Source organism: Suricata suricatta, chromosome 2, assembly GCF_006229205.1.
Source record: "Suricata suricatta isolate VVHF042 chromosome 2, meerkat_22Aug2017_6uvM2_HiC, whole genome shotgun sequence".
Classification (NCBI taxonomy): domain Eukaryota; kingdom Metazoa; phylum Chordata; class Mammalia; order Carnivora; family Herpestidae; genus Suricata; species Suricata suricatta.
The window spans coordinates 108,230,405-108,252,675 of record NC_043701.1 but is presented as its reverse complement, the minus strand read 5'-3'; the positions used below and the strand labels follow the sequence as shown (position 1 = coordinate 108,252,675).

The 22,271-nt window shown below is 44.6% G+C and overlaps 1 long non-coding RNA gene across 12 annotated transcripts in view; it reads left to right on the top strand.

Moving 5' to 3' along the window:
* LOC115285042 overlaps window positions 1-20,254 on the top strand; it is a 51,201-nt gene extending 30,947 nt beyond the window's left edge. For 5 of the 12 annotated variants that reach the window (XR_003905409.1, XR_003905404.1, XR_003905401.1 and 2 more), the window contains 3 exons: window positions 14,984-15,209; window positions 16,636-16,818; window positions 19,377-20,254. This is a non-coding gene — a long non-coding RNA (uncharacterized LOC115285042). Of the gene's footprint in view, window positions 1-2,490; window positions 2,520-2,578; window positions 2,594-3,982; window positions 3,998-4,177; window positions 4,276-5,880; window positions 5,896-14,743; window positions 15,210-16,635; window positions 16,819-19,376 lie in introns of those variants that run through there. The other 7 variants (XR_003905408.1, XR_003905412.1, XR_003905402.1 and 4 more) reach the window with 7 other exon arrangements.
* The last annotated feature ends 2,017 nt before the right edge of the window (window positions 20,255-22,271 follow it).

Genomic DNA, 22,271 nt, shown 5'->3' with positions numbered 1-22,271 from the left:
AAACAGAGGCCTGTCATCCTGTATGACATGGCTAACTGACCAGGGCACGGAAAGTTCCGCCGGCTAAGTGTGCGGGGCAGGCCTAGGCCTGGAGAACAGTCTGCGTATGAAGCGTGCTTCAGAAAGCGCTCTCCTGTCTGCTCTGCCTGGCTGAGCCTGCTTCGAGGGGGTGCTCCTCTTGCTGTGTGTCCCGGGGACACCCAGAGGGCAAACAGGTGGGACCCACTTCCCCACCCAGAGTCCTCCCAGAATCCTTAGCACTGTATTCTTTGTTACACACCTTACGTATGTTTGTATGCATATATATATTCGTGTGTCTATGGACATATATATGTATGTGTACACACACGCGCGCGTGCACACACACACACACACACACATATCTGCATGGTTTCTATGCTATTTAGCCCAGCCCACGAGTTCTTTTTATTTTTTAGCAAATTCAAAGAGGATAACATAAGGAAGAAATGTCTATTTTCGTGGTCCAGTAAATTACTAGCCTAACGTGCTGACCCGCACCAACGAATTCCTCTTCCTGATTCCCTTGGTTTGGCCTGATGGCCCGCCTGGGATGAACACACGTCAGACTTTGCTGCTCTCTTTTTGGCAGGCCCAATGAATCGGCCCCAAGCATGTCACAGAGGCCACAGGGAAATGTCATCCTGCCAAGCGTGGGAGCTAATAACTGCCCAAATGTTAAGGTTGCAGTAAGAGCAAGGGCCACCGTCTGGGACCCACATGTCTGCAGTGTGCGTGCCTGAGTGTGTGGGTGCACGGGTACCCAGTGTGAGCGTGTTGGCTCTGTGTTGCATGTACTGTGTGTGCGCATGAGTGCCATGTGCACGTGACTGTGTGCGCATGTGCCGTGTGTGTGCACGAGCCTGGGCATGTGTGCGAGCATGCACGTGTGCCATCCGTGTGCATGTGAACTGTGTGTGTGACACAGGAGGTGTCACGGGGCCGCAGGGGCAGTGATGGGGAGGCCGCTGGTGTGGGGCAGGCCTGCGTGGCAACAGGTCAGTGGCTTCAGAACTTTTCTTCTGCTTTGTGGCCTTTTCGCCTTTAGCTGGCAAGGCCCTGACATTACAGAAATTAAAGCTGGGTGAAGCATGTATCACGTTTCTCCTTCCTGCCCACCTCTCCAGTGAGTTCTGTGTGAGGATCTTTTTACTTCAGCCTCAGGAAAAAGGAGAGCATTTTGGAACTGAGAAGATGGGGCAAGGATTTCACACTACGCTTCTTTTTTTTTTTTTTTTTTTTTTTTGCTCTGCATGTGTGTGCGGGTTTCTTATGTGTCCAGAAGACAGAGAGGAGAAACCCTTTTGCAAAAAAAGACAAAACAGGGAATCGGATTGGAAAGAGTATAAGTTGGTGTTCATAAAATAAACCTTTTATTCCTCTACCCAGGGCTCTGCCCCAAGTTTCCTCACTGACCTCTGTGTCGGTGCTGACCCACTTCTGGCTATTTTTATTTGTTCCTTGAAAATGCTCGCTGGATGATTAAGGTTTACTCTCGTCAACTGTGTTCTGATCCTCCCTGCCATCTGGGTCCAAAAGTGCAGCCCTTCCCACCTCACTCCCTGTACTGGTGGGCGGGGTCAGGGCCAATGAACAACAGCAGGTTTTTATTGGTGATGGGACAAATCAGTGACCCCTTTCCTTGCTCCTAGAGCTGGCAGCGAGGAGCCCCTGCCCGAGCACATACAGAGCCTTGCTGCCTGTCTTCGCTGTGGTCCGCAAGTACATGCACTCCTCCGGGGACAGTGCCGCTGGGGGCTCTTACACCCTGGCACAGTGAATGTGCGGGCACTTATCTAGGATTACAACCCAAGTCAATAGTGGAACCCGGAAGTGGACTCGGGCACTGTATGGGCACTCCAGCATTGTATGGGAAGTTGGGTGTATTTACTTTTCTCTCAAAGCAAACCTTGATTTACTCTTTAATAAGTCACCACTGAGGATATAGTTCTAGAAAACCCAAGTTCACATGCTGATAAAAGAGGAGAGGAAACAGCGAGTCCTTGCATTTTTCAAGCTTTATCATTAACCCCAGGTTTGGAAACTCATTTGCTTCCGAAGGGTTGGTTTCCAAGTTTTCAAGAGGGTACTGTTCTCCGGTGATGAGGTATTTGGGGCATCCTTAGCTGAAAGGTGTTAGAAACGGGGTAGCCCGTGGCACCGCTGAATGCCTGGACGAACCGTGTGACTGTGACCTTGACTCCAGACAGGTTCACGTCTTGGCTCTATCATTCCCAGTGCCACCTGGGAAATCTGTTCACTTCATTGGTCTCAATTTCCTCATCTGTAAAACGGGGCTAAAGAGTGGCCTCCCTCAGAAGGCTGTTAACAAGGATTCAGGAAGGAAATGTATGTGGAGGGCCAGATGGGAGAGTGGAATGAAGTATATACTTAGTATCCAAGCTGTCGGGATTACAAATGACTTAAGTCATTTTGATCGTGTGGAACAAAACTTCTGTTTTTGCTTTCCAGAAGTTTCTCCAGGAAGTCACCTGTCCAAGGTACAAAATGTGATTTCGTCCTCAGTGCTTTCACTGCTAGTTTCCACACGAGTGGTTGGAGCTGCCCTGGAAGGGTGAGAGTGAACGGACGTTCTTACCTCAGTGCTGACAGGGATGCATCCTGGGAGTGGCTGGGGTGACCTCTCCGCACGGTCAGCACTTCCTCATTGAATGCAGTGAGCTGCAAACAAGGGGGAAAAAAATCTAAGAAGGAAAAGGAGGCCCGAGGACCCTTCTCATATGTTTGTGATGATCTCTGCAGAGCAGTCAGCCTTTGCTTGCCCAAAGGGCCCACAAGTAACTTTCAGGGAGAAGGAGAACACCCTTTTCTTGAGTTCTAACAAGCGTCTCTCGAGACAGCTCCATAGCAAAGATGTGAGCAAGAGTGCAGGCCACCTTCTGTGATAAGAGCATCAGGAGCAGAAAGAGAGGAGTGTGGGGGGGTCACCCAGGAGATGAAGGGTGCGGGCTGGGTGTGCCTCAGGCATGGCCATGAGGGATGCACCGGCTTGAGAGAGCTTACTGCTTTTTAAATTTTGAGTTGCCGGGCACCGGTCATTCTGCACAATGCCAGTGGTAGAAGCCCCTTCCCTGGGGGCACCAGGGCGGGAGGGGGACAGCGTGGCCCAATGTTAGAGGGACCCAAGACATTTCTTTCCTTCAAACGAGGCTGGAGTAGCCAAGGCATGATGATCTCTGCAGAGCGACGAGTGACGAGAGATGGAGAGAGACGTGTCCACCGACAGCAGAGTGGGATGTCCCCTGGCTCTGCTTGTGTCCCCCAGCAGCCCGCAAGGTGGGCCTGGGAGTGGAGGCACCAGGGGGCTGCGCTGGCCTGGGCTGGACTTGGGGGGGTGTCATGCATTGGAGACAAGCTGGTAATCAGACCTTAGAGCAAAGCCGGAGGTGTGACTGAGAACGGTAGCATTACCGCATGTAAAGATGCCTTCCACTTCTGCCCTGACCTGGAGATGGGTGCTCCTTCTGCCCCCCTCTGCTGCCCTTTCTGGTGGAAATTGCTGGAAAGACTCCTGCTTACCAACAGCAGGGTTCATTCAGCCCCCACAGCTACCTGGTGACACGCACAGAATCAAACTCATTCAACAGATGAGGAGATGGAAGCTCCACATGGGGAGGGAACCTCCCCAGGACCTCCCAGCTGGGAAGTGGTAGGTCTGGAATCGTCTGCCACAGCCCGGCCTCCCTGCCTTGAAGACTCAGGGCACCCTGAGGAAGCCATCGTTTCTTCCCAGCACTTTGGGAGACTGTGTACAAGGTTATCTTGGGGGGAGTACAAGCTCACGGGGCCAGCTCATCATGACTCAGCACAACCGAAGACATCACCTTTGTTTCTTGGAAGTGCCAGATAAAGAGACCCTCAACAAGCCGGGCTGTCCCCAGAGGGGCCGGGTGCCCGTGCGTGCCAAGGCTCCTACAGGGTGGTGGAGCAGATGTCCGGGGAGCAGTTTGCTTCAAAGGTGACCTTGAGGCACATGTTCTTTATTGGCTTTCTGGAATCCTCGCTTGGAGGCAGGCCTGACTGCTGGCCGCGGTGCCTCCTTGTCGTGAGGGCCGTTTTGGCTGTGGAAATTTTGAGAGAGACTCTCGCCACCCTCTGTGCTCATGGTTTGCTCATCCCTCCCCACCTACTTCTCCAGAAAATGAGGGAAGTGTCTTCAGTGGAGTCCACTTGAGGTGGTAGAAGCCAGTGTGAGGCAAGACCCCGTGCTTGAACTCATCAAGACCTGTTGACCAGGTTGGTTGAGCCCCAGGCGCCTGGAGGACCACCCTTCTTACGGGCCCCTGAGCACCAGTCCAACCCCATGGATCGGCTAGCGTGAGGCAACCCCCAGGGCCAGATCCACACCGAGGGGAGGAAGCCAGGAGCCCAAGTGCCAGGCCTCACGTGATCTTGGGGCAACACTCGGCGGTCCGCCTTTGTGCCCTTCCTCCCCGGGGTCAGAGGGAAATCCACCTCAGAGAAGGAGGACCTGGCTGGTCGGGTTATTTATGGGTCTCCTTGACTGCCTTTGTTCCGCAGACCGGTGTGCATGAAAGGCTGGCTGGGCCCGGGAGGAGTGCCATCAGTGACTCGCACAGGAAATTGGAAATCGGACACCGAGGGTCTACCCCCACTCCACCTCTGACTCACGCTTACCTAAACCCAACACCCACCCTGACCTTTGCCCCCTCCATCTGTGGCCAGCAGGGCCTGACAGTGGCCCCCTCCTCACCCGACCAGGCAGAGGCTTCCAGAAGTCCTGCCCTGGGCCAGCTTGCTGTGGGAGAGAATCCCTAAGGTGTCTGAATGAAGGCCTTGGATGCAGTCTCTCTCTCTCTCTCTTTTTTTGTCTTCAACAAAATGAATTCTTACATTTTTTCTCTTTAAATTTTCATCCATTATATTCATCAACGCAGCAAGATGGAACATTTGGCAAAATTATTTTAAGTAGCACTCCAACCTGTGATCATAATTTCAAATCAAGGACTTTGCTGAGCAGCTGTGGGAAGAACAAAGGGCCGGGGGAGGGGGGAGGGGAGGCAGGTTGTGTGCACAGGAAGGGGGAGCCAGCCTGCAGGCCTGCAGTCCGTCTGCCCCTGGCGGGGTGGGGCTGCAGGGCCCCTGTGCTGAGCAGGCCACACACGCCACTTACAACTATAGACATGGAGCAGAGGATTGAGATGCAATTTAATATGATGGCTCAAGCTTTATCCCAGGAAGTGTGACCCGCCTGGCCACAAATCTTCAAGCCCCGCCACTTGCCAGCCTCCACTGAGTCATCTGTAAAATGGGAACGGTCTTTGCCACCACATCTCTGGGACCATTATGACATCTATTCCTTTAGCTGGCCTAATTACCAGCATGTAGTAAGGGTTCAAAATGCTGTTACTGTCACCGACATGCAGAAATGGACAATTTCTGTGCTTTGTCTTTGCAACTGATTCATTCAGCAAACATCTGCCGAGCACCTATAATGCCCCAGCAGCAGGGCTGGGTGTCATAGGAGTATAAACATGTAGAGCATAGGCATTACTATGCCACTAGATAAATAATGATCCTTCTGTTGAGTTGGAAATGACTCCCAAGAATATATAATTCATTTACAAAGAATCTTTCCCTTTTTTTTTTAACATTTATTTATTTCTGAGAGACCCAGAGAGAGACAGAGCACAAGCAGGGGAGGGGCAGAGAGAGAGGGTGACAGAGGATCTGAAGCAGGCTCTGCACTGACAGCAGTGAGGCCGATGCGGGGCTCGAATCCACGAACTCTGAGATCAGGACCTGAGCTGAAGTCGGATGTTTAACAGACTAAGTGACCCAGGCACCCCTACAAAGAATCTTATGAGATGGTCTAGCAGAGACAGTTTGAAAAATGTAGGAGTTAAAAAAAAATCTGTCTTACTTCCAATTGTTTTTGAACTCCTTGCTCTTCAATAAGACTATTATCTAAATTAAACGTAATTTCTTAAAATAAGCCCTGCTTCATACCTGAGAACTTCAAGCAGCTAATTTGCAGATAATCAGACCTATTTGCAAACAATCTGAATTGTCTAAGTGCCTTCCAAAAAGCGCCAAGTGTGTGCTCAGAAAGGCTGTCATTTGTCAGGATTACCCAGTTCTGCTAAATTATGGTTTTGAGAATCAGAAGTAATCTAGTCCAACCTCTTGCCCTTTGAATAGTGTTTCTGGGAGATAATAGTTTAAGCTTCTGCTCAGACACTTCGAGGAAAGAAGATAGGTACCTGGAGGGTTGAATAGCTCTACAGGTTCAAGATGGAACAATTAATGAGAGATTAATTTAAATTTGTGTAGCCATGGAAAGGATAAAAAGGCTTTTTGCTTTCATCTTGCTTCCCATTTCTGTTGGCTGTCTTGCTTTGACTCCTGTCTCTCTCTCCCCTTTTGCCCTGAGCTGCCGCCTGCCCTCTGCCCCTGGGGGGACCAACCATAGCCCTGGTCACCGTTGGGTGGCCAAGCATACCGAGCTTTGGAAGTGGAGAGCCAACCTTCAGTGTATTGTTCCGTGCCCTGTTCTCTCGGGGTGGTTCCACCAGGCTCTGCTTTCTTGGAAAACAACAGTGAACTTTGTTCAGCCAGAGCCTTATTTCCCAAATTCTGATGTTTGCTCACTGGCCCTCCTCCCTCCAGCTGCTCCCAACTGCTGACCACCTCTTACGCGCGCGGCTAGCTGCTTCCGCTGTTCTGGCTCTTCTTGGAAGACAGCCATCAGGGGCCAAGGCAGATGTTGCTCGTGGCCTTGGCTTGTCTTCCGAATCTATGACTGCATCATCTGGAAAGTGTGCATGTGACTACCTTTGAAGCCAATGAGCTAAAAGCAGAGCTTTTAATGAACAGAGCAGCTCCATGAAAAACATGCGGTTGCTTTATGGATTCAGGTTGCCTGTAGAATTGTTAGAATAAAAAAAAAACAAGTCAAGAGCAGCTAAAGTAAAAAGAGAAAAGGGAAAGGTTTATTTTTGGAGTTCTTGAATTTGGAAACCCCTTCTGACTTGCCCACTTCTCCTGACTTGGTTTTGGTCTCATGTGCATTCCGAGCCTCTGGTCTTTGTCTCAGCCCTTGGTCCCGGGGACACTTCTGGCTCTCTAGATCTTGGAGTGAGATGTCACCCAGCCTCCTTCCACGCTGTCTGGTGGCTGCTCACTGGCGGGCTCCCGGGAGGTGCTGCAGAAAGGCAGGCCGTCGCTTGAACTGGGTTCTGAGTGGCTCGTGCACGGGTCTCAAAACCCCTAACCTCATCTGGATTGTAAAATGGGCTTTGTTTGGTTTGAGTGATATGTAGTATAATTTGGTTTAGTTATCAACATTTAAGAAACAGGAGGTCACAGGAAATCCAGGTTTTTAGCTCAACCTGCAAAGTCAGAGAAGGGTAAGATCGGATCTTTGCTTTTTCTCGAACCGAGTGGTAGCTGCCCTTTCTGACATGTGGAGCACGTTCTCCACTTGGCCACACTCTCTCCAGCAACAAGGAGTGTCTTTCTGGACACAGAGGCTGATATTGGATGTCACTGATCTGTGAGCTTCTCCCCCCTCCCTCCCTCCCCAACCTGTCCCATTCATGAAGGGCCTGCCTGATATTTCTGGGCTTTGAGTTTGCTGTCCGTGCTCAGTGGAGTGGGATTCACATGCTCCCCCTTATCTCTAATAGACTCCAGGCCCCCCTCATTCTTCATGCTTCTCTTCTGCCCTCCTTCCTTCCTCCTCTTCCCTCCCTACTTTTTCTCTTTCTCTCTCTCACTTCTTAAACTGTAAAACACACCTACATAAAAGCATTCACAGCAAAGACCTATAGTTCATTGATTTATCACTAAGTCAGCACTGGTGTCATTACTAGGTCAACAACTAGGACTGTGTGTTACTCTAGACGCTCTCTGTTCCCTCCCCACAGCGCCCTCCCCCACCACAGTAACCAATACCCTGACTTCCGTGGTAAAACACCCTTGATTTTCTGTAGAATTTTACCAGCAAAATACATGTTCAATGCTAGAGTTTAGTTTTGCCTTTTTTTTTACAACTTCATGTAAATGTAACTCTACGGTGTGTATTCTTTCATGCATGGCTTCTTCCCCTCGACATTACACTTGCGTAATTCGCCCCTGTTGTTGTTTATAGCTGTCATCTATAAATTTTCATCACAGGATGGTGTTACCTTTTATAAATGTAACAACAATTTTGCCTCTTTGTTCAACTCTTGATGGACATTTGGGTGTTCCCAGTTTAGGGCTAATACAGAAGGTGTTGCTATGAGCATTCTTGTGCTTGTATACTGGTGCATGTATGCATTCTGAGAGAGTATTACCTCCAAGCCTAGGGTTTTCCCTGTGGAAAGGCTTTAAATTATGGATTTAATTTGTTGAAAAGTTATTTGACTAGATAAGATTCATATATTTCTTGTGTTCATTTTGATAAATTGAGTTTTTTAGGATTTTAGTATTTATCTAACTTTTCAAATGTAATGATGTGACATTGTTTATAATATCTCCTTATAATTTTTAACAATGGTGGGCTCTGTTGTGATGTCTCCTTATTATGCCTGATAGTGATTATGTTTATCTTTTCTTTCTTTTCCCCCTTGCTCAGATTTTGGTTTTGAAATCAATTTAATACTCTTTCCACAGAATCCAACTTTTGTTTTTGTTGATATTTGCTGTTGTAGGTTTGTTTTCTAGTTCATGAGATTCTGCATTTATCTTTCTTTTCTCTTCTTTTTTTCCCTGTGGGTTCAATTTTCAGTGCTTTTTCCAATTTCTTGAGATGATGGCTTAGTTCATTGATTTAAACCTTTCTTATAACCTAATACTTACTTGCATAAGTAAGATTATAAATTATCATCTAAACTTAGCTTTAACTTTATACTATGAGTTTCAACATGTAATTTTCTCATTATCATTCAATTAAAGTATGCGTACATTTTCTTTGATTTCCCATGGGTAATTTAGGAATATTCCTGAATTTTCACATACATGAAGTTTTAAAATCATATTTATATTATTAATGTCAAGCCTAATCCTAATGTAGTTTGATAGTATATTTTGTATAATTTCAGTCACTTGATATTAGTTAAGACTTGTTTTATAGCTCAGCATACAGTTGACTTTGTGTTATTGAAAAGGAGGTATACAGTTAATAGTTGTGAGCTCAGTATTCTATCTGTGTCCATTTGGTTATAGTTGCTGATTGTATTTGTTGGAATCTCCCTACTGGCTTGTTGTCTATTTGTTCTATTAGATACCCAGAGAAGTGTGTTAAATTCTCCCATTAGGATTGTGGATTCGTCTGTATGTATATATGTTGATTTTTGCTTTAGGTATTTTGAGGTATTAGGTATATATAATTTTTAAATGCTATAACTTCAATTCAATTTTTGAACTGAAACTTTTATTGCTATGAAATGTCTTCTTTTTTTCTAGTAATACTTTTCACTTTAAATTCTATTCTGATAAATAATATAGGTACTCCTATTTTATATTGGATGTAGTTTTCCATCTCTTTACTTATGCCCATTCTCTATCCTTAAGTGTTATTAGCTTCTCCTGTAAACATTATACAATTAAAAAATTAAGCCAATCTGACAAATTTTGTCTTTTAATTGGTGCATTTAGTCTGTTTATATTTACTGATAAAATTTAATTTACATTTAATTTAATGTAATTCCCGGTATATTTGGATTTACATCTACCATACTATTAAGTATGGTATTAATATGATATTCTATTTGTTCTACCTATATCCCATCTTATGTTTTTCTCACTTTATTGCTTCTTTTGGATTGATTATTTTTTAATATTCCATTTCCTTCCTCTATTACTTTGGAAATTGCATATTCTTTTACTATTCTTTTGGAGGTTAGCCCCAGGATTACAGCATAAACTCTTGTGTTATTAAGGTCTAATCTTAATTTGGTGGTTTTATGCTCTTCTCAGGCATTTCAAGGACTCTGGAACACTCTAACTCCCTTTGCCTCCTCCCAAATTATTTATATTGTTGTTGCCATGCATTTTTAGTGACACATATTTCAAATCCAACAATTAAGAAAATCATTTTATATAGCCACTACCATTTATATTTACATATATATATATATATATATATATATATATATATATATATATGCTATTTTCTATGCATTTCTTTCTTTCTTGCATCTCTTACTTCCTACCTGGGACTATTGTCCTTGAATCTAAAGAACAATCTTTAAGATTTCCTTTAGTGTGAGTGACAAATATTCTTACTTTTGGTTTCTAACTATCTTTAGCTGACCCCCTTAAAGGATATTTTTGTTGAGCATAAAATTCTAGGTTGACAAGTATTTTTACTTTTAGCCTGTTAAAACCATTATATTCTAGCTTTCATTGCTTCCATTGAGAAGTCTACTGTAAGGCTCATTGTTGCTCCATTGACCATAATCTGTTTCTTATGCTCTGACTTCTTGTAATATGTTTCTCTTTGCTTTAGTTTTCAGCAATTTTATTATGATTCAAATAGGTGTATATTTCTTTATATTTCTCATGGTTTGGCTTTTTTAAGGGCTTCTTGTGTCTATCTTTATGTATTTAATTAGCTTTGGAAAAATCTCAGTCATTACCTCTTTAAATATTACTTTTTTCCCCATTCTCTCTCCTCTTTTTTTTAAGGATTCCAATCTTATGTGTATTAGACTTTCTCACTCATATTATTTCTCTCTTACCTTGTCTTTTGTCTTTTTCCTCCTTTAGTCCTCTATACTTCATCTTGTATACTTCAGCTTTGTCTGGTGTGCTGTCAAATCCATCCATGACTTCTCAAATTTGTTGCTTATGTTTTCTGAATTCTAGAAGTCTGTTAATTTTTTTCACGGTTTTGAATTTTTTCCCAAAATTCTCAATTTTATCTTTTATCTCATAGAACATGATGAACACACTTATTTTAAAACCTGTGTCTGATAATACCAATATCTGAAAACCCTATGAGTTTGTTTCTGTTGTCCATTGTTCTGCTGGTTTTTATTCATGGTACCTTTTCTTAAGTAGTTTTTTTTTTTTTTTTTTTTTTGCTTTTTATAGTGTGTGTATTTGCAAAACTAATTGTAGAAATAATTTGAGACCTAGGATGATATCTTCCTCTAGGAAGGATTTACTTTCTTCTTTCAGGAGCCTGAGAGCACCAACACCCTGGGATTAATTTAACTCCATTTTGTGGATTGAAAATGATTTGAAGGTCTGCACTGTCTACAAAGGTCTGGTTATTTCTGGTTACTATTTCTCCTGTGGTACAATCCTTCAGTGTCCCATCCTAAAGATAAGGATCTTCCTGGAACATCCAACTTGGCAGGCTCTGGACTCCAATCTCTGATTCTTTAGCCATATGATCCTGTCAAAGTCCTTCTCAGCCTCTTAGCCTCTCTGCTGCCTGGTCTGCAGTTGCTCTGACAGTCCAGAGGAAAAGCATCTTTAGGCTTTGGGTTTACCTTCTGGACCTCCATTTCCCCCAGTTCCTGGCTTGCTAATTCTTCACTATTGTGTTAACTATCTGATACTTACAGACAGATGATTTGATTTTTAGATTTTGTGTACCTTGTATGTTTGTTTGTCCTCACTGAGAAGACTGGTGTGAATGACTTAGTCTCCTGTGGTCCTCTTCCAACTTCTCCCCCTCTTCAGACTTTTTTCTTTTATTTCCCCCTACACATCTCAGGGAAAGAAATGTCCCTTCTTTTTTTCTAAGGCAAGCCCTTGCTTGTGTTCCTTGGTCTTCATTCTCTTAGTACTTGTCTAGAATCATAAAGCTCATTCAGTCTCTCCCTTGACACTGTGCCTTCCCCTCTGAGCATGTGCAACTATCTGCTATACAAAAACATGAAAGCTGTGCTGAACCTAAACCTAAACCTAAACCTAAACTGCAGTTCTGGCCAATCACCAGACCATGTGGTGCTATTTTTGATGATAGTTCTTGCTAGAACAGTGTCTCAGTTCCTTTTTTTCCAGAATAATGTTGAGAAGTCTGCTCAAATTAGTGTTCCCATCTTGATTGATTCACTTGGCCAGAATAAGTTTACAAATCAGGGGAGAATAGTGGAGGAGGGTTGGAGGAAAGAAGAGATGGAAGAGGAATTTATGATGTTTTAAGTTATATGGTCCAGCATGTAATTTTTTCCTATAAAAGTTTTCTCTCCCTTGCTCCCACCATTTCCCTCTGCTCCCTCTTAGTGTCAGAGTTTTAAAGAGAATGATCCATTCCTGCTCTTTCCCAAACATATATTTTTATTTAAAGTCACCAAAACATCCCAGCTGCCCACCCAGTGACCTTTTCTCGGTCCCAATTCTCCTTGATCTTTTTGCAGAATTTGTCATGGTTTCTGCCTCTTTCTCTTAAATTCTATCCTCCTTCAGGTTCTGGGATGCTTGACTTTCTTAGCTCCCCTGACTACTCATTCTTTTTTCACCTTCCATTCCTTTTTTCTATTTCCTAAAGGTAGAATTTCTTAAAGGTTCTTGGCCCTCTTCTCTTCTTTCCTCTTCTCACTTATTTCATCACAGACTTTGCCTTTGTAAATTTATGGCACCCCTCTTGTACAAGGACACCGCTATCTAAATATATGGCCCAAGATTCTCTACAGGCTTCCAGTTTTGCATTTCTGAATGACTGCCAATGTCTTCTATCTACACATTCTAGAGGTCCCACAAAATATTTTTAAAACTGAGCTCATAATTTCTACCCATAAACTTCCTCTTCCTTCTAACTTCTCATTCACCATTCACGTACCATGACTACAGCTCAACACCCATGGGTTCCCTTTACAGTCAGTGCTTTTCCCTTCATCTCAATGTGTTCAAATCCCATGTAGCTTGGGAGGACCAGTTCAATGCTCCTACTTTCAAACAACCATTGACTAATGTGGAAAAGAGTATGGATTTCATCAGAGAAAGAGAGATATGGTTCAAATTCAGGCTCTATTACCAACCTTTTTGTCACAGATTTTTCTCACCCATAAAAATGGAAATAAGAATGACTAATTCACAGGTTATTGATAAAATTAGATGAGTTATTTATGAATATATTCTATTTCTTTTACTTGCTTCTTAAGAACAAGATTCATTTCTAATTAATATAACTCACATACTTATTAAATAATTAAAAATGAATGGATTAATATTGCGGAGTTTGCCAAACAACATGGTACTGATGTCAGCATTTTGTTAGTTAAAAAGATCAAACCCACTTATTTTGTTCACTTGAACATTACCTGATGATAAACAGTCACTACTTTGATACTTTCATTTCTATCCAATTTAACTGTTTGATTTAACGTCACGTGTCTGCTAAGATAGGCGAAATAATCAAGGGCCCTTAGAGCCACTGTAGTCTCCATCTGTTGTTGCCTTCACAAGTGTGGGGAAGTCTGGATAATTGTCTAGTGGGTTGAATGGTGTAGGTAACTGGCCCTGGCTGGAAAGGTTCCCACATCCCATCACCTCTTTTTATTCTTGCTTAATTTATCTAGATAATTGCTTCAACTCTTCACTCCTCCTGATCTTTGTCAAATAGCCTATTGGGTCCAGGCAGCCATCTGTTCGTACTCCTCTATTCTCATTTCTCTTTTTGACCTTCTTTCCTCCTCCTTAAGGGTGGGTGAAGCCGACTTTGGAAAAGCAGCCTTAGCTGGGAAGTGGCTCTTTTCCAAGAGTTCATCGGGCCCAGTACACCTGTCTGCCAGAGTGGGCCTGCCAACCTCTCATCTCCCTCCTGGCCTCTCAGATACAGCTGAGTACATTTGGCAGAAGCTCTGGCAATTTGGTTATTCATTTTCTGCTCTCAGTTGAGTGTAGACCACCTGGTCGGCTCTTGGCTCGCCCAGCTCCTAGTTCCCTTAGCTGGTGGTGTCTGGCAGCCATAGTATCCTAGCTCCTTTCTGCTTTGCCCACGCTCCACCATTAGATGTGTTCTTTAAGGGAAGGATACATGGAGGTGAGGTGAGGTGTGAGCACGCTTGGTGGAATTGCCGCACCGTAACTGGGAGGCGTCTTAGAACCAAGTTTCCTGGTCATGGCCAGTCTACCAGACTGAATAATGGCCCTGATATATCACGCCCTAATCCTTGTAATGTGTAAATGTTACCGTATTTTTTAAAAAGTTACTTTGCAGGTATGATTAAGTTAAGGATCTTGAGATGGAGAGATTCTGGATTGTCTGGGTGATCCCTAAATGCCTTTACAGGCGTCCTTATAAAAGAGATGCCGAGGGAGATTACACACATGCACACACACGTGCACACACACACGAGAAGGCAATGTAAAACTGGAGGCACAAACTGGAGTGATGTGGCTATAAGCCAATGTGGGCAGCCACCAGAAGCTGGAAGAGGCAAGGAACGGATTTTTCCCTAGGGCCTCCTGTTTACACCTTGACTTTGGCCCAATGGTACTGATTTTGGGCTCTGGATCTCAGAACAGTGAGAGAATTAAATTAATAGTTTTAAGCTATACAGTGTGTGCTGGTTCATGACAGTAGCCTCTCAGGAACATAACAGCCAGTAATGATGATGCAAAGGGGAGCCCTGTCACATCACTTCTAGCTGAAAGTCCTCTCCTGCAAACCCATATGTGGGGTGCTCGAAATGCCATGTCATAGTCAGTCAGCAAATATTTATTGAGCAATGCTCTGATCACTGTTCATCTGCAGAGCCCCGGAAGCCACCCCGGTTAGTATAAGCAGATCGAGATCCATTGCAAGGCATTAAAAGGCTAGCAAAAGAGTCCGGCTGGAGGCTCTAGGCTGAGCTTTCAGGGATGAGTCCACTAAGAGATGCTGATGCCTCGCACCACACTTCTCTCCCCACTGAACCCAGTTTCAAATGCAAGTCTTGTGTGACTTCCTGTTACTTGAGGAATTTAAATTACAACCGGACTTTAGCCGCAGGGGAGTCTGGGGAATGTGATTTTTAGCGTTCCAACTTTGGTCTTGCAGGCAGGCAACTTCCTGTTGTGATGGATTTTGCAATCTTAATGCCGTGGGTCCTGAGCGAGCCAATCTGCGATTTCTAGCACAAGTGCGTACTCTGTGCTGAGCACTGCTCTAAGCAAAGAAGACAGAGTCTCTGTGCTCAGGGGCCGATTTTCTCATGGGCGAAGTAGATGGTCAGCTCATCACCAGACAGGATATCACAGACGGCGGTCCGGACCCCTGCAACAAAGTGAGTATCACAATCAAGAGAATCAAATGAGGTTTTTGGTTTCCCAGCACACAGTAAAGTTATGTTTATGCTCTACTGCAGTCTATTAAGCATGCAAGAGCATTATGTCTAAGAAAGCAAGTACCTTAATGAAAAAATACTTTATTGCTGAAAAATGCTAACCACCATCTGAGCTTTCAGGGAGTTGTAATCACTGATCACACAAAACAATAATGAGAAAGTTTGAAATATTGCTAGAATTGCCAAAATGTGACACAGAGACACAAAGTGAGAAAATACGGTTGAAAAAATGGTGCCAGTAGACTTCCTAGATGCAGGGTTGTCACAAACCTTCAATTAATGAAAAAATAAATAAAAGCAATATCTGCAAAACACAATAAAGCAAAGTGCGGTGGAGTGAGGTATGTCTGTGCTGCTAAGAGCTATAAAGAAGATGAAGCAGGACAATGATGTGACGGCGGGGGGGTGGAGTGTGGGTTACTTTAGGTAGAAAAGGTCTTTCTCTCTCTTTTAAATGGTTTTTAATTTAGTTTTGAGAGACAGAGAGAGAGAGAGAGTTAGTGGATGAGGGGCAGAGAGAGAGGGAGACACAGAATCTGAAGCAGGCTCCAGACTCTGAGCTGTCAGCACAGAGCCTGATGTGGGGTTTGAACTCATGAACCATGAGATAGTGACTTGAGCTGAAGTCAGATGCTCAACCGACTGAGCCACCCAGGCGCCCTGAAAGGATCTCTTAATGTGACATCTTTGTTAAGTTCTGAATGACCAAGAGGCAGTGGAGACCTGGGGGAAGGGCAGGACAAACACTGGGCTGAAGAGGGTAATACACTGGCAAGTTTAAGGGAGGGAAAGAAGGGCAGCGTAGCTGGAATGTGGTAAATGGGTGGGCAGAGAAGGGGTGTGAGGTCAAGGGGCTGCACAAGCTCTAGTGCTGGGGACCTTACAGGAGTTTGGATTTTGTGCTGGTTAGATGGGGAGTCCGTGGAAGGCATGAAGCAGGGAAGTTGCCGTAAGTAGAGTGGTGCCCTCCAACATTCCCATCCACCTAAGAACCCAGAATGTGACCTTATTTGAAAATAGGGTCTTTGAAGGTGTAATTAAGGTCAGGGTTGAGATGAGATTGTCTTGGATTAAGGTGGGCCTGGGGTCTAGCCAGGGTGTCCTCGTGAGGGCACACGGGTCACATGGAGAAAAGGCGATGTGAGCGTGCGCACGCAGAGGCCGGAGTGACGTGTCTGAGGGATTGCCAGCGCTCTGGGACATGACAGGGTACAGTTTCTCCCTCAGATCCTCTGGACGGAACCAACCTTGCCAACACCTTGGTCTTGGACTTCTGGCCTCCTGAACTGTGAGAGAATAAATCCCATGGTTTTAAGCCCCCCAGTCTATGGTAAATTGTATTATTTATGTATTTATTTATTTTCAGCCACAAGAAAGTGCTGCAGGAGTGATGTGACCTAATTAGCACTATGGAAGATCATTACTCTGGCGACTCTCTGCAGATGAACTCTAGAGGCCAAGGCCAATGGCAGCAGCGAGGCCCATTTGGATTGGATGCTGTCACTGTCCAGACCAGAGATGACATAGCTTGGACTAGGGTAGCGCTGGGGTAGGTGACGAGGAACTTACAGTTTTAGGATCTATTAGGAAAACCCTGTGGGCTGTACTCTTGGGTGGATGTTGGGGGAAGGCTGGGCAATGAGAAAGAGGAGGGTACTGTGGCCCGTAGGCCTGCGGCCAGCACGCCTGGTATGATTTATTGAGGAGGGAGGCTTGGGGAGCTGAGCTGGGATTGAGATGTATACTTTGGTCATGCGGAGTTTGAGATGCCTCAGCTCAGATGCTGAGCTAGGCGACTGGACTCTACCAGTCGGGGTTTTCGGGAGAAATCAGCACAGAGACAGAGTTTGACCAGAGGAGGCAGTAGGTATGGAAGAGAGAAGAGCTGATGTCAGCACTTCAGGGCATTCAAACACTATATCAAAGTCTGGCAGAGACAGAGAGGTCTGAAAAAGCACGGGGCATGGGGGAGGGCAAATACCCGAGAGAAGCAGGATTGTAGGGTTTCTAGAAAGGGTGAGCATTGCCACGGGCTTCATGGAGTCTTCTGGGGCCTGTTTCAGGAAGGCAGTGGAGGCGAGAGCAGGGCTGGAGCGGGTGGAAGAGAGGAGGGGTGCGAGGAGGTGGTGGCGGCGAGCCTGTACAACCCTTTGGAGAAGTTTCTCTCTGAAAAGAAGCAGTTGCTGGAGAGAGGTGTACAATCAAGGGGACAAAGAGATAGTGGCAGGAGTGTCCTTGAGGGTAAGATTCAGGGGATGAGTGTCCGTGATGGCCTGGGACAGCCCAGGGGCAAATGTTCCATTTTATTTCTTTTCTGTGTTTTTTAAATTTCGCCTAAATTTTTTGCAGAGCTCCAAGTGAGACTCGAACTCGTGAACCATGAGATCATGCCCTGAGCCCAAGTTAGATGCTTAGCTGACTGAGCCACCCAGGTGTCCCTGTTTTACTTCTTAAGGCAGGAGGGTGTGCATGGGCTGGTGGAGAGAGCTGGTGGCTGGACCGGATCCAGGGCTGGGATCAGGATCCTGATGGGGGGCAGGGGAAGTTGAGCTCAGAGCCCAGGGGTGAGGGCTGCAGTGCCCGCTCCAGGACTCTTGAGGGTAGGCACCCCAGTCTCAGGGGCTGGGGTTGTTCAACTCACATCGGCAATGTCCAGGTGGTGGGAGCCCAGGACTCTGTGTCCAAAAGTTTTTAAAAAGATATACCCCCCACACACTGCTTTTCTTTCTTCCCGGTGCCCCCAGTCTCCTCCCCTGCCCCCCTTCAGAAACTCTGTAGGTGTTAGAGAGCAGTTCTGTTAAATCCTTTAAATACCAGGGGTCTGATTATATTCCCTGTCTCTAGAATAATCACATTCCTCCTTTTCAAGATAAAGCTAATAAAACAATTCCTCTCTGTGCCCTCTTTGTCTGAGAGCATGGAAATGTCTCTCCACATGTCCCCTCCTCAGCAGGGCTGCCTCACACATCCTCGGGGCTCTAGATCCTTCCCTTTCGTCTTGCCCCAGCCCTCTTACAGGGCTTGTCTCCTTGGCTTCTGACACTTTAATTTTCCCCCAAGAAAGTAGAGAAGCTTCCATAAATTTAATCTTCGCTAACTAATAACATGGTCTGGCTTACTGCCCTTTTATCTTGTAGGGCAGTTTTTAAGAAATGATCTTTGGGGCACCTGGGTAGCTCAGTTGGTTAAGTGTCCAACTTCGGCTTGGGCCATGATCTCCCAGTTCATGAGTTTGAGCCCTATGTTGGGCTCTGTGCTGATAGTTTGGAACCTGCTTCAGATTCTGTATCTCCCTCTCTCTCTGCCCTTCCCCCTGCTCACACTTTGTCTGTCTATCTCTCTCTCAAAAATAAATAAACATTAAAAAATTCTTTTGAAAATTCTCTTCCATAGACTACTAGTCCCATGAAAATATTCTGCACCTCCCCCTCCAAAGAATTTTGTGGCCAAACCAATTTTGGACATTTTGCATGTTAAAGGCCCTGAGAAGTCCTGCAGTTAAAAAGCTCACTTAACTCTGTTTCATCTGCTATTTCTCAAATATATCTGAACCCGAAACAGTGTTCTGTGAAATACATTTTGGGAAATGTCTGTCTGTATGGCCCTCAGTGTTTCAGGAAAAATAGTTATCCTTCTTACCATCTGGATCCAGCAAAACTTTTAAGACATTTTTTTTTTTTTTTAGTCATTGTACAAATCATATGCAGAAGAGTGAAGGGATAGTGAAAAATGATTTTGCTAGAAATGTAGACACGAGAACCAAACATCAAATATCCAAATTTCCCCCCCATATTTTCCTGATTTGGGACCTGTAAACACCGGGAGGCACACCGTTTGAATTTAGCCAGGGGCCGCCTGTGATCCTGCACGACTCCGGGACCCTCGTCTCGTAAGGACTGGACTCAGGCTCCCCACACCAACGTACCATTGCTTCTGCTTCTCCTTCGTGCACTTTCATTGTCAACACACGAGAAAATGATGTGAAGCCTTTGCCAGCACATCATTGTGCTGAAGAAATGGCCGTTTTCTTTGCTCCATGACTGCCAAGAATTTTTTTTTTTTGATTTAAGATGATCAATCCAACAAAATTTCTCTGTTTCCTTTCAGTCACCTCTGTGTGTACCTGCCTTCAACATCCATCCACACAAATAGAGTCCCAGGGCACAGACATCGTAAAAGAGGAAAGAACACTGCCAAACACCCCGTGGGCGGAAGAGAGTCCGAGATCATGGGAGAAAATACGGCAGGATGAAGTCTTCCCGGTGGAATGGCTGGTGGGGGGAGAGCGGGGGCTGCCCCTCGGTCCCTGCAGTAAACCATGCACCCACTGGATTTGGAGTGTGAGAAACTTTGTTGAACACATTGCTCTCTGAGATTTCACTTACATGATCAATTTCCTCATTGTCTTTCAGGTCTAGAGTCCTACCGTCTTCACCTTCTGATCCATCTGAGCTTTGGTGGAATAGCTTTCTTTTTCTCCTCTTTGTCATTATCATCAGAAAGCAAAAGATTCTGAATTTCAACTGTGTTCCCTGCAAGCTACAAAGACAGGGTCTCTGGTGATCCTTTATACCCTCTTGAAGTTGACGCTCTCCTTCAGCAGGTTGGACAGGAAGACTGGGAAGGAGATGGTTGGACGGTTTACCTCACTGCTGTGTCATCCTGCTAACCCGGGTCAGCGCACGCTTCTTCATGTTGTTCAGAATACTTTATACATATCGGTAAAACAGCAACCATGTTTCAACATATAGGACAACTAAGAACCCTAAGATCCTCAGACGCGGCTTAGAAGTATGAGGGTCCATTGGATGTGTGGACTAATTGCACTGCAGAATTCCCTTAAGAAAAATAAGTAATTGCTTTTTTTTCTTTGGAAAGCCTCTGTAAAGAACAAAAAAGTCAAGCAATGTCAATCCCAACAGAGAGATAGAACTGCTCAAGAAAGAAACTCAAAAATTAAAATAAAATCTAATAGGTCCTGATGAGAATTTTCTCCCATATTTTGAACCCTATACAATCTCTTAAAACTTCTTGTGAGTGGAAAAATGTGGTTCCTTTTTAAGAGGTGTTTGATAAAGAAGTTATTTTGAGTAAAACATCTTTTATAGGGGCACCTGGGTGGCTCAGTCAGCTGAGCGTCCAACTCTTGGTCTTGGATCAGGTCATGATCCCAGGGTGGGGGTATCGAGTCCCGCATAGGGCTCCGTGCTGAGTGTGGAGCCTGCTTAAGACTCTCTCTCTCTCCCTCTGCCCTTCCCCCCACTCGTGCTCTCTCTCACCCTAAAACAAAAACCAAACCAAACCAAACCAAAAAACCATATTTTATAGGTTAGTGTATTCTTAATTTTTCCATTGAAAATTTTTTTATATAATCTTTAAAATAAGAGTCAGGATATGTGTCTTTCATTCCTTTAGTGACACATACCACTTAGTTTATTTGAGATGAATTATGTGAGGAAAAAATGTGAATCACAGTGAATAAAGAAAAAAAGGCATATTATTCGATTTTGGTTCCTCAATGTGTATATATATGTTATAATATTATAACATAAAAATAGACAAAAACTACTTTATTTTCCTAATGTTGGGAATGCTTATACTTTGTACTTTAAACTCGTCTTTATTTATAATTTTTGAAATTTTATTTCTTTTTTTATTAAATTTTTTTAATGTTTACTTATTTTGAAGGAGAGAGTGTGAACAGGGGAAGCGCATAGAGAGAGGAAGACTCAGAATCTGAGGCAGGCTCCAGGCTCTGAGCTGCCAGCACAGAGCCTGACACGGGGCTTGAACCCACAAACTGTGAGATCATGACCTGAGCTGAAGTCGGATGCTCAACCGATGAGCCACCCAGGTGCCCCGAAATTTTATATTTAAGCTGCTCTGAAACATGGATCCCCCCCACCAATAAATAAAACCTCAATTGGATATAATTTTATATATATGATTTTTTTCAACTTACATTTTTCTAAAAGCTTATTTATTTATTTTGAGAGAGAGAGAGAACTAGAAAGCACATGTGCACATGAGCGAGGGAAAATCAGAGAGAGGGAGAGAGAGAGAGAACCTCAAGCAGGCTCTGTGCTGTTAGTGCAGAACCTGACTCGGGGCTCAATCCCATAAACCTAACCGTGAGATCATGAATGGATGACTTGAGCCAAAACTTACATTTTTGAAGGACTAGAAATCTGGATCTGGTGAAAATAATCTGGAGATAAAGTTGCAAAATTATTACCATTTCATGCTTCTTGCCAATATGCTCCCCGTAATTCATCATCAGTGTTTCTCATGCTTCTTGTCTACAGCTGGCACTCCCGTGTGGGCGTAAAACAAACAATACAGGACAAGGAACAAAAGCAATTCAAGACGGCACAGCTGAGGGTCACCGGGAGTAAGGGGCTGGGGCTGAAGCAGACTCATCCATCTCTTAACAGATCTGTCTCAAAGATAGAAGTGTGAAATAATTAATTTATTAACTTAGAAAAACAGAAATGGACACAATCGCTCTTGGCTTAAAAAAATTTTTTTAATGTTTATTTATTTTTGAGAGAGGCAGAGAGAGATTCAGAGAGAGAGAGAGAGAGAGAGAGAGAGCGAGCAAGAGCAGAGGAGCGGGGCAGAGAGAAAGGGAGACACAAAATCCGAAGCAGGCTTCAGGCTCCACACTGTCAGCACAGAGCCCAACGCGGGGCTTGAACTCTGGACCACAAGATCATGACCTGAGCCGAAGTGTGACACTTAGCTGACAAAGCCATCCAGGAGCCCTTCTGTTGGCTTTTTAAAAAATGATTCCAATGCCTGGGCCACTTTGAAGGGACCTTTGTGAATGTGGGTGTTCCAGAGACGCCCCGGCTCATTCCTGTCTAGATGCCCCCGTGCGGTTCCTTTTACTAGACTCCTTGTGCACTGCCACATTTTCGTTTGCTGTTGTCCAAAGCAGCTTTCTGTTCCTGAGATTGTAATTCAACTGACACAAGTGTGTAGTTAGTGCGGGATATTCTC